The sequence below is a fragment of the Phoca vitulina genome, unplaced genomic scaffold (genome assembly GCF_004348235.1).
Source record: "Phoca vitulina isolate PV1807 unplaced genomic scaffold, GSC_HSeal_1.0 scaffold4, whole genome shotgun sequence".
Classification (NCBI taxonomy): Eukaryota; Metazoa; Chordata; class Mammalia; order Carnivora; family Phocidae; genus Phoca; species Phoca vitulina.
The window spans coordinates 19,704,619-19,719,033 of NW_022589707.1; positions in this window are offsets into that span (position 1 = coordinate 19,704,619).

Here is a 14,415-nt window from a genome sequence, read left to right on the forward strand (position 1 = left end):
ATAGTCAGCAAAACTCTTTTCAAAATATCTACACCTGTATCTACAACTGGATAGCATAATCAATTTAGCATTTCTTGGATGATTCACAATTCTGAAGGCTTCAAATCTATGACTTCAAAAATCAACTCATATTTAACTTGATGAACCTTTATTAAACTTCTTTGTGCCTGGTGCTAGGCAAGGTAGTTAGAACACATAATTTAACTTCTCTTAACCTTAAGATTCCTGCCATCAAGTAGTTTATTTGCCGAAAGGGGCATATTTATAAGCAAATAAAATTTAATGTGCTAATTGCAGTGTACATGAAACATGGAGAGGTTGGTGAGAAGCTGAAGGTGAACAGACTTTGAGGACCCAGCAGTTGGAAGGAGGTAAGAACGAAGGCTTCACAGAGGAAGATCAAATGCTTATTGTTCCATATCAGATCTAAGTGATTTTAGATCTAAGTGATTTATGTTGAATGAATGATGAATTTGTGTTTATTCTAAGGAAATGCTGATACTTGTTTTTACAAATACATTCTTAATAACTCTTTTCCCTCATTATTTGCTTTTTTTTCTCATAAAAGTAGAATTAGAATAAAGGTCCACTTCTTTAATAATTATGGTAAGATTGATTTTAGCGTGTTATAAAAAGTATGCAAGTGATACTGAGTGTAGAGCATTCGTTAAGTAATGGCTGTTTCATTGTATCTCAACTCACTTATTCAACCAATAGTGAGTACTACTATATGTTAAACACTGTTGTGGGTGCATGTGCTGTAGAAACTGGACCAAATAAATTTAAAAGTACAATATACAGTATGTTTGATAGTGAAAAGTAACATGAAGAAAAGGAGTAACAGTATAAGCTGAGGTTATAAAGAAGACTTTACTGTAAAGGTAACATTGGAGTAAACAAGTTACATAGCTATTTGGGGGAAGGGCAGAGGGTACAAAAGCTCTGAGGCAGGAACACTTTTGATAGGTTTCAGGAATGTAAAGTGGCCAATGTGGCTGGAACAATTGGAGGGAGGAGAAGAGAAGTACCAGATGAGATCAGAGAGCTAAAAGGATGCCAGATGATGTAGGGCCTGGGAAGCTATTGCAATGACTGCTGTTTATGCCTGTTAAGGCTCCATTCCATGATTTTGGAGAGAGGAGTGACATGACCTTTTAAATAACATTTACTTACTTAATTTTAAAATTAATACAAAATTTTTATTAAAATATACAGTAAATTCACCACCTTTCGCGTATAGTCCTGAGCACATTGTTATGTAACCACCACTAAAAAGTACTGAACAGTTCTATCATTCTAGGAAGTTCCTCCATGTGTCTTTGTTGCCAACTCCTTATTTCACCCCCAGGCCACCTATTAATCTGTTTTCTGTCCTTACACTTTACCTTTTGCAGACTGTCCTATAAATGGAATTATACCATACATAGCCTTTGACTCTGGCTTTTTTAACTTAGCATAATATATGGGATATTCACCCATGTTGTTGTGTGTATCTGTAGTTTGTTTCTTTTTATTGCTAAGTAATATTCCATTGTATGGATGTATCACAGTGTATCCCTCTCTTTCCCAATTGAGGGACATCTGCATTGTTTCCAGTTTTTGGTGATTATGAATAAAGTCACTATTAACATTGATGTATAGGTTTTTATGTGAACGTAAGTTTCTGTGTCTCTGGTAAACAGCTAGAAATTTTGGGTCACTTGGTAAGTCCATTTTTTAACTATGAGAAACAACCAACTGTTTGCCAAAGTTGCTATACCATTTTGCCCTCTCACCAACAATGTATGAGAGCTCCACTTTCTCCATATTGTCAACAGTACTTGCTAGTTTTTAATTTTTAAAAATTTTAGCCACTGTAATAGGTGCATAGTCATATCCATGGGTTTTGCACTTCTCTAATCAATTTTATTTTTTAAAAAGATGAACCAACAGAAAAATCAAAAGACAACAACAGTGAACACACAAGTTCGCTATTCACCTGGAATCACAAATTATTAACAGTTTCTGTGCTTGCTTTATTTTTTCTCTATTTTTTCCTTATTGTTTGAAAATAAGTTACAGATATTAGTGCTGCTTCACCCGTAAACACTTCGTGTATCTCCTAAGACCAAGAACATTCTCCTGCTGAACTCAGCATCATTATCACAGCCAAGAAATTAAACACTGAAACAGTCATATTTCCTAATATTCAGTACATTTTCAAATTTCCCAATTATCCCCAGTAATGTCCTTTATAGGAGTTTCCCTTATAGAATTTCCTTCCTAATCCCTCCCCTCTTTCTTGGTTCTTTTAAATTTGGAGCATTGCTATCATCTTAGATGGGGTTCCTGAAAGCAAAATCAGAGGAGGATTTAAGTGCCAGTGACTTATTTGTTCCTTCTTTCCTATTTTTGAGAAATATTGGTCTATAGTTTGTATGTTTTTCCTTATGATGTCCTTGTCTGATTTTATTATCTGAGTAATACTGGCTTCAGAAAGTGAGCTGGGAAATGTTCCATTCTTAATTTTATGAAAGAACTTTTGAGGAGTTGCTATTATTTCTCCTTAAATATTCAATGGGACTCATGAGCAAGGTCATCTTGGTTGAAGCTTTTAATTGTGGGAAGAATTTAAATTACTAATTCATTTTCATGATGTGTATGGCAATGATTATATTCAAATCCTTTACCTCTCTGAGTCTTATAGACTTTATTCATACAGGGATTTCTGTTTCAGACTCTGAATATTTCATACTCAAAAAGTTCCCTGATTGTGTGAAAAGTCTTGGGTCCATTATTTACCACATGAGACACCATCTCTTTTCCAAGTTAATTCTGAGCCATGGGATCAAAATCTGATTAAGTCTATGGTGGGCTAAGCACCCAGGTGCTTCTCTTAGGGACCTCACTTGGACAAAAATTGCCTTAGATGTTCTAAATAACTGTGATGACTCCTCCTTTGTTCATTTTAGCCTTGTACAATTCCTTAGAATTTCTAAGAACTTGTGACTGAATTATAAGTATATGAATATTCTCTCATGTTTGATAGTTCTAGGGACCCATAATATTGAGTAGATGAATTAATACATATCTGAAACAGTGTCTTTCATAGAGTAAGCACTCACTGAGTATTAGCCACTATTATTATATCAATATTGTCAATACATATCAATATTATTATGTGCTACAGTTCCTAGCAGTACTATGAACTTCAAAAAAAACCACACACTTCATTTTTCCTCACCTCCATAGTTACTTAGCAATACTCACACTGTGTCAACCAGAATGTTCCATTTCAGGACTACCGAGATGAAGAGCTGGCCTGACACGACAGAAGATGCCGTTACCATCAGATATTCAAAACACAGACTTACACTCCTGCAGACTAGTCCATATTCCTAAAGCTCATATCAGTGAGCAAGCAGTTATATCAGCCTTATGTCTTTGGCATGCCACATGTCCTGTGTTCACAGGAGAGGCCCTACCCTCCTTCTATCCCGCACTCAAATACTATGTGTTAATTAGCAGCAGGTGTAGCAACTTCTCCCCTATAATCACACCTGGTCCTGAACTAGAAAATGTTTGTCAGGGAGCTTGGTTCCTCTAAGAAACATTTAAGATACTCAGATAAGATATTCAGGAAATTTTCTTCTGCAAACTTTGCCCCTCATTTTAAAAATAGTTGGGCTTTTCTAGTCTTCAAGGATTCTCCAAGGTAACAGTTTAAAGCCTCTTCCTGATCATTTGAATTCATCTCCAATTTTAAAGTACTCTTTAATTACGTTCTGTTGGTTCAGCTTTCTATGTTCTCTTTCTAGGAAGAGTGTTCCCAGCATATCTGATTATGGCTAAACTTTTTCATAAAGAGGGAGAAAAAAAACATGTTAAAGTTTCTACAATTTCACAATCATGTTTTATGAGTATTCCCTTCCTCCTTTTTTCCCCCACAATTTAGATATTTTGGTTTATTTCTATGTCTGCTTTTATATCAGCCCTTAAAATTCAAGTTATTTTTCTGTATATTCTTGATAAAATATGCAACTATTATTCAAAAGATATAAAAACGTATTTGAATGGCCTCTTTCTGAGAGTAGAAAAATACATGCTATATTTTCTTTGGCCTGGTCTTTTAGTGAATGGGCAATTGAAGAGTATTTACTGAATACCTGTTGTGCTTTGCTACTTATGCTGTCAGTTTTTTAATTTGAAATTACCCAACATAGGGCTTATGTAATAGACTGGAATTACATTACTTTAGAGCTCAAAATGATCTCAAACTTCTGATATTACCCAGCTCTTTCTTTATGTATACAGAATGGATTCTCTGAAAAGTTAACTGACACAGCAAGTCATGTAATTTGACCCTGGTTAAGTATCGATTTAGTATTGGAATTCTAAGATTAGGAGATCTCCTTCCAGGAATTATAAAAAATAATTCTTTTCTACTTAACTGATACACTTAAAACAATCTATGAAACACTATTTCATTTGTGTTAATTTGGATAACACAAAGTAGGTGTTCAATACTTACTCAATGAAAGAATAAATAAATCTTTAAACTGAAAGAATATGCAGAAAACACAGTTTAGCAAAAACAGATGGAAAACCAGGGCTGTGAGTTAAGAAGCAGCAGCAAAAGAAAAAGGAAGAAAGTAAGGTTTTTGGGCGCCTGGGTGGCTCAGTTGGTTAAGCGACTGCCTTCAGCTCAGGTCATGATCCTGGAGTCCCTGGATCGAGTCCCGCATCGGGCTCCCTGCTCGGCAGGAAGTCTGCTTCTCCCTCTGACCCTCCCCCCCTCATGTGCTTGCTCTCTCATTCTCTCTCTCTCAAATAAATAAATTAAAAAATCTTTAAAAAAAAAAAAAAGAAAGTAAGGTTTTTCATAAGATGGTTCAAACTGTAAAATTAGCAGTCCAGCATTAATCAAGTGATATTAGATACATAGTTATGGCCATGTACACAGTATATGTTCTAGACAAATTATAACATCTGGGTGCTACAATGGAATCTTCAAAATTCTCCACCCTAAAGTTATTGAGTCCAAGTATCTAAAAAGTCACTTTAATATTCTTCCCGTTTCATTCCTTCCCTCATTCACTCCCTGCATCCAGTTAAACACTGCACTGCCCAACATTGTGCTAAATCCTAGAGACCTAACAGTATATGAATTAGATACAGTTCGGGCCCTTTTGGAGTTTACACTATGGCAGCACCTTCAGGCATTAAACATTATTTCCTCAATCAAATATTTACTGAAAGCGTGAGTAATGCTTAGAAAGAAAAGCTCGGAAAGAAAAGTGCTCTGAGAGTATATCATAGGGGAAACTGACCTAGTGGTAATATCCAAGAACATTTCCTGGAGGAAGCGCTAGAAAAGGACTGGAGGGTGATGAGCCCAGGCAGAGGGCAGTTTTGCTCTATTAGTTCCGCTTACCAGCCGCTTGGCTTTCCGGACTTTCGGAGTTTGGTTCCTCGGTCAACTGCACTCCGGAAGTAGATGATCTTCCTTCTGACGAATCAGCGGAAGCTCAATAGTAGCCTAACGCTGCGTCAGAGTGCGCACGTCATTCGCCTCACTTCCTCTCCTCACGTAGGCATTTTATCATCTCACATCATCCTCGAAGAAGGGTGAGTGTAGCACAGTGAGATATTTTGCAAGTATGCGCGAGAGCACATTCACCTAACTTTTATTATAGTAAATTGTTATAACTGTTACGTTTCATTATTGCTGTTAATGTCTTACTGTGCCTAACTTATAAATTAAACTTTATTATAGGTGTGTATGCCTAGGGAGAAACAGTATATATAGGGTTCAGTATGTAGTGTATATATATATATATATGCTGTGATTTCAAGCATCCACTGGGAGTCTTGGAACGTATCTCCTGTGGATAAGGGGAGACCGCTGTACTTTATTAAGGTTCTTTGTGGAGACAAAACAGAGCAAGTTCAAGAGCTAAGAATGGCTGGTTGGCATGCAAAGGAAGGTTGGCAACCTAAGGAAGGTTGGCATGCAAAAAGCCAAGGCAAGCGTGAAGTAGCATGAGGACAGAATTTGTATGAAACAAATTGCTGTTCATCTACAATGGGTTTTCTTTTTTTTTTTTTTAAAGATTTTATTTATTCATCTGAGAGAGAGAGAGACACATCAAGAGAGGGAACACAGGCAGGGGGAGCGGAGAGGGAGAAGCAGGCTTCCCGCCGAGCAGGAAACCCGATGCGGGGCTCCATCGCAGGACCCTGGGATCATGACCTGAGCCGAAGGCAGACGCTTAACACCTGAGGCACCCAGGTGCCCCAGCAATGGGTTTCTGTTGTATGTAGCTAGAGTAACTTCACTTCGTCAATGTTAGACTGCCCTTGTATGGTTCCTAGAAGACCACCTATCATGGTTATTAGAAAACTGACTTCCTATATATTTGAATGTAACAGCCTCACAATTCTCAGTCTTGATTTTTCATTTCATTTTGCTGAGTTGTGTTTCCACACTTGTACCCCAAATATTGCAATCTGAAATAGGATAATAATAAATCTGACTGAAGAGATTGTATTGGTATAAGTAGAAGACAATTATTATTTACTATCACAGTTATGAGATCTTTGGTTCCTGGAATTTTGGTGCATTCTATACATTTGTAGAGGATTAGAAGTCTTGTGGCTCAAATGCTCAGAACTTAAAGAGTGATTAAAAAAAAATAGTATACTTTAATCAATCTCAAAGTGAGCATCCTCTTGAACTAATAATACTTTAATCAATCACATAGCTATTAAATGACATTTCCATTTCCTGCTAGTCCAATTGTTGTCAATTCTACAAACTAAATTAAACATATTTTTCTTGAATTTTTAAGAAATATAAATAACTCATATGTAATACATTCTGTGAAATCCATAGAAACCTTCTGCACTGAATGCCTTGCTGTATGACAGACATGTGATTTTTATATACCCTGAATTTAAGCATAACCGTACACATTTAAAATTTTTCTATTTAATCATAATTTATTTTCCTGAATTTTAAGAAAAATGGTCTCTTGTAATATTTCTTTTATTTGTATTTGTTTTGATAATGTATTTAGAAATCTAGGCCAACTAGGATTTCTTTTCCGTAATCAAATAAACTATTTTGAACTTGATAAAATGTGAAAGTTTGTCTCAGACGGAATTTGGAAGTTTAAGGGAATAGTGTCTCTGAGAGAGAGAGAGAGGGAGAAGGAGATGGAGAGAGAAAACATTTGAAATGTCTAGAAGGGCTTGTGATTTCAAAGTAGTTTATATAAATGACATAATCATATTTTTCTATCTACTTCTTCCTCTAATGACTTTTATTCCTGAATATTTTATTGTTCTAATTCTGTTTACCAATTAAGTGGGCTCTGATTACTAGTGCTTCCAAGGCATGGTACAGTGACCTAAGTCATGAAGCATTTTGGTAATGGAGAAATTATGTTGGGATGTGCTTTACTCATTCTAAAAACACATTCCATGTTTCTGTATAAAAGCAAGTTTTAGACATGTAGATATTTAAAATATCTTACAGCTTGTTTCTGTCACATTGGCATTTCAAGTTTAAAGCCTAAAAATTTTAAGAACAGTTTGTAAAGATGAATATGTTCTTTTGTGAAATAGCATGAGGACATGAGGGACACCACAAATCACATTTGAGTCCCTGAAAGTCATGAAGGTCACGTTTTCTTTTATTTTGAAAATATGCTTTTGTACCATATAATTAGGCTAATGTGGGCAAGTTCTTTAAGTTGTAATCTTGCCTTTATTACTCCTGGAATGAAGACTTTTTTATTTGTTTGTTTTTTGTCTCTATATTTGATTAGCCTTAGTGACTTGGTGTTAGGGCAGCCTTCTATCCTGATTTACTCTGATTTGAATTCCAAATTGATTGAACAAACCCCACATTAATAGGTTGGCATTATTCTATGGACATAATACAGTGATTGTTGGAGAAGTGTGGCTTCAAAGTCCACCCAGGGTGTCAGATAGTAAATGGGCCTTTTGTTGCCTTTGGGGGTTGGATTATTTTTCTTTGTCTTGCTGATTTTGAGATTGTTGGACAGAAATCTAACTTTTTCTTTTCTTCGTTTTGGCAAGAGATTAAAAAATCTCAATAATGTTTCTTTAGAAGCCTTCCTTGACCTCCATAGAACTTTGTTTCTGAATTAACTTTTATCTCCTAAAAAACTTGGGGCAGGACAAGCCAGGCATTTACATGATATTTGCAACAATTAGAAAGTTCACTGGTTGGGACTGATCTTTGGTCACCAAGTTTAAAAAGATTGGATGCTGTAATGCCAACTGATTGTGTGATTGTTTAAACCTCACTCATAAAGGATTTTAGCTGAAGAGTCTTTGTCTAGGGTAGGCTTGTGAGCCCCAGCTGCATCTGTCTCTGGAATGAATGCCTTTGTGTAAATGGTCAGCTCTGCTCTGATATTTGATCAGCCCCTGTTTGTATCTCAAACTATCTCTACATCAGCAAAGCGTGCATATAATGCTGGTCTTTGTAATCTGGTTGAGAAAATGCATGGGTGATCAGAGGTTCCCCCTGTATGGTCACCTTTGGATGATTAAGTCTAGTGGAAAGAAGTGTTACTGAATAATTATAAGTGTTAAGTGAATGACTGATCCATGCCAGGCTGAATGAGGACTGGGACTTTGTTTTCGGTTCTGCAATGCCTTGTCACCAAGGTGAGCTATCTGACTTGGCTGCTTTGATTGATCAAATTAACTTTACAAGTTTACAAGATTTTCATTTCCTACAGACCCAAACACTGTGTCATCAGGCTTTGGCCACTGAAAAAGGAGAGAAAATATTTTTTATTGTTAGAACCTTTGAAAGAGTAAAGAAACCCATGCAAAGCCAGCTATACCCACACCCACACCCATGCCCCCCCCCCACACACACACACTGCTGTATAAAATGATATGGGAGTAAAAAGTCAGACTGGTGATACTGTTTCCTGATCTAGCAGCAGGAAATGCACTCAGTGTCTTTCTGTTTTAAATCATAACCTCAGAAAGTCACAATCAATTCTTATATCCTAAGAAGCTAGGAGCAATGTTTCTCAACAGAAATACAGTTGGCACTTGAGACAAGACAGTTTTTTGTTGTTCTTTCTCAGGTGTGATTATCCCAATGTTGCAGCAGGTTGACTATACCTGACCCTTCAGGACCTAGATACCACAGTCTCTTAATAGTTTTGACAAGAGAAACCTCCTCTCTTTTCATCCCCACCTCCCATATTTACACATGTCTCTGGGAAACTGTGGAGTGGTGCCCGACTGAGAACCATGGTTAGGTAGTATGATTAGTGAACTATTATGAAAAATACAGAGGCATAGCCACTATCCATAGTTTACCATGTTTTATAAAAATTAGAATATGAAAAGTAACATTCAGCCCTAAAACAATAGAATATATGTAGACAATCCCTGCCTTTTAAAGTATTCCAAAAAGGTTTACATTTTTATAAATTATTTATAACTTTATACACACTTTTCCATAGAAACCATTAGGCTGCATTTCCAAGGTTTATTTAATGAATTGTAGAGTTTTTTAATAGAAAGGCCAAAGGCTTGTTGAGGTGTGAAGTTGGCATGAGGTAAGAGACCCTATAGAGTTGAATTTGCCTAAGTTCGAATTCTTTTTTTTTTTTTTTGGCCTTGAACTCTTTCAGTATTACTTAGGACAATTTGATTAGGATGACAAGCTCACTGGCCTAGATGTGATAAGAATATCAATTAATTTGTTTATTTGGGGCCATATAAACATATTCTCATATCCTCTATCTATGGTGCTATGTCTTAAGATCAAAGAACCTGAGGATTTGCATTAGTAACCACATAGTTACTTGGTGATTAAAGGGAAATGACAGGTCCAGAAGGCTAGCTCCTCTAGGCCATGAAGATGCCCGGGCAAATGCCTTTCATGACTGAAATGACCATGTCCCTCACAATTTTGATTCCCTCTTCTTTGGAAAGTGGTAGATAAGCTGAAAGAATTTACTTCTGTATACCTCTGTGTTAACTTCACTGATTAAATTGTATTCTGTTTCTAGCCAAATTTACTGTTCCCACATGTCTAGGAAATGATCTATTGCTTCCTATTTGGGGCTGACATTAATTTTACCTTTAGAGGGAAATAGTCTTCCTCATATCTCAGAGTTCTTCCTGATGACTCAGGAAGAAATGAGTCATCTCATATACTGTAGATACTCATTATATAGATAAAATAGCATTGATGGCAGCAAATATTTATGGAGCATTTACTTTATGCCAGAAATGAAAATAAGCATAAAAAGTTAAGAGAATAGGTCTTTGTTAATACACATTTAAAGAATTCTTGAAATACCTCAGTGAACAAGAATTACATAATAAATTTAAACAGGTTGCTGTAATATTTTTTCATGCGTTTATGATCTTATATTGTTCTAAGTAATAAAAACATTGTCCTCCCATAAACACTTGGTAATACTTGTGTCTCAGCCTCATTTTTCTTCCACTGAATCATTCTTTCCTCCATTAGGCATTGAGCAAGCAGTCTCCAAGCATGAAACATCATTCACCTCATTTCAGACAGACCCTGTGACAGATTACAGCCTCCTCAGACATTAAAAATACATTGATCAAGAGAAGTTGTAAGACATGGAAGAAAAATTAATCCATGCCCCTCTTAGAAAGAAAAGAAGAAACCACTTTTCTGAATGACCTTTGGCTGAACAGACCATCGAGTCTTGAAAGTACCTGCCAGTTTCGCATGCCTTCTGAGGTAAGTGTACTAAAGAACGTATTCTAGACTTCTCATCCACATTTATTCTTTATTGTGAGACAGTCACAAATCATGTGGATTGCTTCTCCCAGCTCCAAAGGTAGGCTCATTGATTCTTACCCCATCTTTCTCTCCAGAATAATTTGTTTGGTTACTTAATTTTGCCTCAGTCAGCCAGCTCATAGCATTTCCCTTGCCGCTGTGACATGTTCAGCAGTGGGTCTAAATTTGTCCAATCCACGTGTCCTAATTCAGTGCATTAGTATTCTGTGTCTATTGTAGCAGATTACCATAAGTTTAATGACTTAAACAATATGAATTTATTCTGTTACAGGTCTGTAGGCCTGAAATTTGATTCCTGTCTCACTGGGTTAAGACCAAGGTGGTGGATATTTTATTATTTTCACCTGAGGAATCCTAACATTTTATATATATATATATAATATATAAATATATATATATATATATTCCAAATGATTCATTTTGGTATGTTATACATGATTTCTGAAACCTGTAGGGAATAAATTAGTTCAGCTATCTAGCAACAAACTAAGGATTGTCACAAAGGTAAACCTAAATAGTACAGTACTGATATAACAGAAGTATATCACCACTGAATTGACCTAGCATAAACTTTCCCAGGAAGGACACCCCAGAATTGAGTAAGGCAACCTGGACCCAATCAGATCTTACCTTTGGGCGATACACCTGCTGGGTAAATAAATGGCATGCAGGTCACTTGAGCTTAAAGTATTGCCCAAGCTTGCTATCCATCCTACTCTTAAAAGTTTTGCTAACATCAGGACCCAGAAAAATTCTAAACCAATGAGGCTATTCTGTCTTATTGCAGAATAGGGCATGTTTATCATGTTATGCAACCTCAGAGATGGAAGGAGATTCTTTTCACTTCTAGCATGAGAAAACACAAAGAACCTCAGGGAGAAGACATCACTAACATTCAAAGGAGAAAGGAATGGATACCAAATAAAAGATACTGATATAGATGTTTTCTAAGAATGGCCATTATATTTCGTTTCATACAGCCATTTTTCATAAATTCAGTTTAATTAAAGCAATCAAATAAGTTGAGGATACGGATATAATATATGAAGAATATAGTGCCAGAGACTGAACCTTATTAGTATACTTCCTTCTGATATTTCAGGTAATTAAGGAACTAGGTTCTGTTATAATTTGCAAAGTGGGTGTCATAAAATTAGGTCAACATTGTTTGGAAAAAGAAAAATAAAGAATTATACTTTCAAGCTAAATTCTTCCTCCTCTTGTTTTATATTCCCTAGGGAAAAACTTTTAAACTGTAGAAAGTGATAATTAACAAGGCAGTGTAAGGAAATAATGAGAGGAAAACATAGTTAGGAGTAAAAGGGATTATTATTAACATCAGAGATTACTGGTCTTCAACTGTTTTTAATTACACTAGAGAATCAAACTATAATATTTTGAAAAGAGAAGTAGTGCAGGTATTTTTTAAATCTTCATAATAAAAGTGTAAAATTACCTCCAATGTATTTCAGAAGACATATTTGTAAAATATTGCAAAACAAAACAAAAAGACCTCCTTAGTGTCCGTAGTTTTTGTTTCCCCGTGCAGATTGTTTCTTCTCTAACACCCCCCTCCCCCAGTGATTTTCCATGGACCATGATTTTAAGCTTAACTTGAAACTATTTTTACTACTTACAATATAGTACAATATTTTTTTTTTCTTTCCAAGCTAACTGAGGAAGATGAAAAAAAAGTTATCCAAAGTTCTACTGACAGGATTCTTTACCGTATAATTCAAACAAAGTTTTTAAGGATTCAAGTCACATAATGCTTAGAGATAAACCGGGCATTAACACTTAATATTTTAACATTCATGTTTTTCCCTCTTAGAATAAGCTAAGGATATGGTGGTTTAAAATGAATATTGTGAAAGTAATGATTGCAAAGGCAGACATTTAAGCCTTAAATTCGCTGTCTGGGAAGATACAATTTTTATATTCTGTTAGAAGACTCTGTCTGCTTTCAATTACATGTTCTGAGAAAATAAACCCATTTAAAACCCATTTGTCAGTTAAATTTGTCCCATGGGCGGTTTGTCATCCCTGTTCCAAAGGCCATCAGTCTATAACCTCATTGCCAGTAAGTAAGTTCACTTCACTCACAGTTGTATACTCCACGGGTTGCTGCAGTTTCTACATTATTTTCCCACTCGTGCTGCCGTGCACTGCTGGTCATTTGAGCATGAATTTAGTTATAGATGGGAGGTGTGAGGGAGAAGGTGGCATTGGGAGGGGTTTTTCTCAAGTAATGAAGGACTTTCCCTGTTGTCCTTATTCCTTAGGCCTTAGACTATCAGGCTAAACTACCCTCAGAGATGCGGGCTGAACGGGGTGCCTGCACATGGTTCTTCGAAGGAGGAAAACTGAATTCTCTCCCCACCCCCCAGATCTCCTCAAATGCTTATTCCACAAGATATTCAGTAAAAGAGACGTGGTTGTAAAGTCCAGGTTTTTCTTTTGTGACACTTGTTTCCTTCTTTTTTTTGTTGTGCTTCTCTATGCAAAGCTCTTCTGGGGAACTTCTGCTTTCTGAATAAGATCTCTGCTAGATCTTTATTCAGGGGTTCACACCAAAGGCTCCCATTGTACTCTGGTTAGATTTTTGCAAGTTGCAATTTTTGGCTTCTGGGCAATTTTCCTCCAGCAGCCAGGCATTCTCCAATGACACTGCGATACCTAGAAGGCTAAAAAAAGTCAGATATTTTTCAGAAGAACTTTATCTCATGCTGTAATGCTCCACAACATCTACCTTAGTACTGGGCACAGAATTAATGCTTCTTGATTGATTTGTAACAGGAGTGATGTTACGTAAGGCAGAAACATAGGACTATGTCACTAGGATGCTTTGAAAATTTCTCAAGATATCTACCAGTAAATATCTTCTATCGGCATTAGGATACTTAAAACTTACATCATTAGTGACTCTTTTGGACTTTCTCCTGAAGATAAAATGTAATTATTACTAATAGTGAGTGTTACTCTATTAGTTACCATTATTGTAAACTATAAAATAATTGTGAAATAATCTGTAAAATTAAAAATGGATACGAAAGTAACCTATTTTGTATTTTGGACCATGGCTGCTTAAAGCATGAGAAGGACCATGGGACTGTAGGAAGTGGGCAAAGCTCACAAGGACACAGTAAGAGGCTATCTGATGGAAAATTTTGTCAAGGAACATTTGTCTTTTATATAAACAATTTTTTTAAGATTTTATTTATTTGAGAGAGAAAGAAATAGCACAGAGGGAGAGTGAGAGGGAGAAGCAGACTCGCTCCTGAGTAGAGAGCTGAATGCGGGGCTTGCCCAGGACCCTGAGATCACGACCTGAGCTGAAGGCAGACGCTTAACCGACTGAGCCACCCCAGTGTCCCAACATTTGCCTTCTTCTAAAATTTGGCCAAGATTTTTGGTTTCAGCCTAGTTTCCAATGGATCTTGACTCTCCAGAAAATTCACCAGTGTTCATATTTTATCTCCAGTAATTTCCACAACTGTCTGCAACCTGTGAAATAATTGAAGATGAAAGACTAATAAAATATTTAACATTCTCTAGTTTGCAGAGTATAATTGAAACCATGGAGGTATATA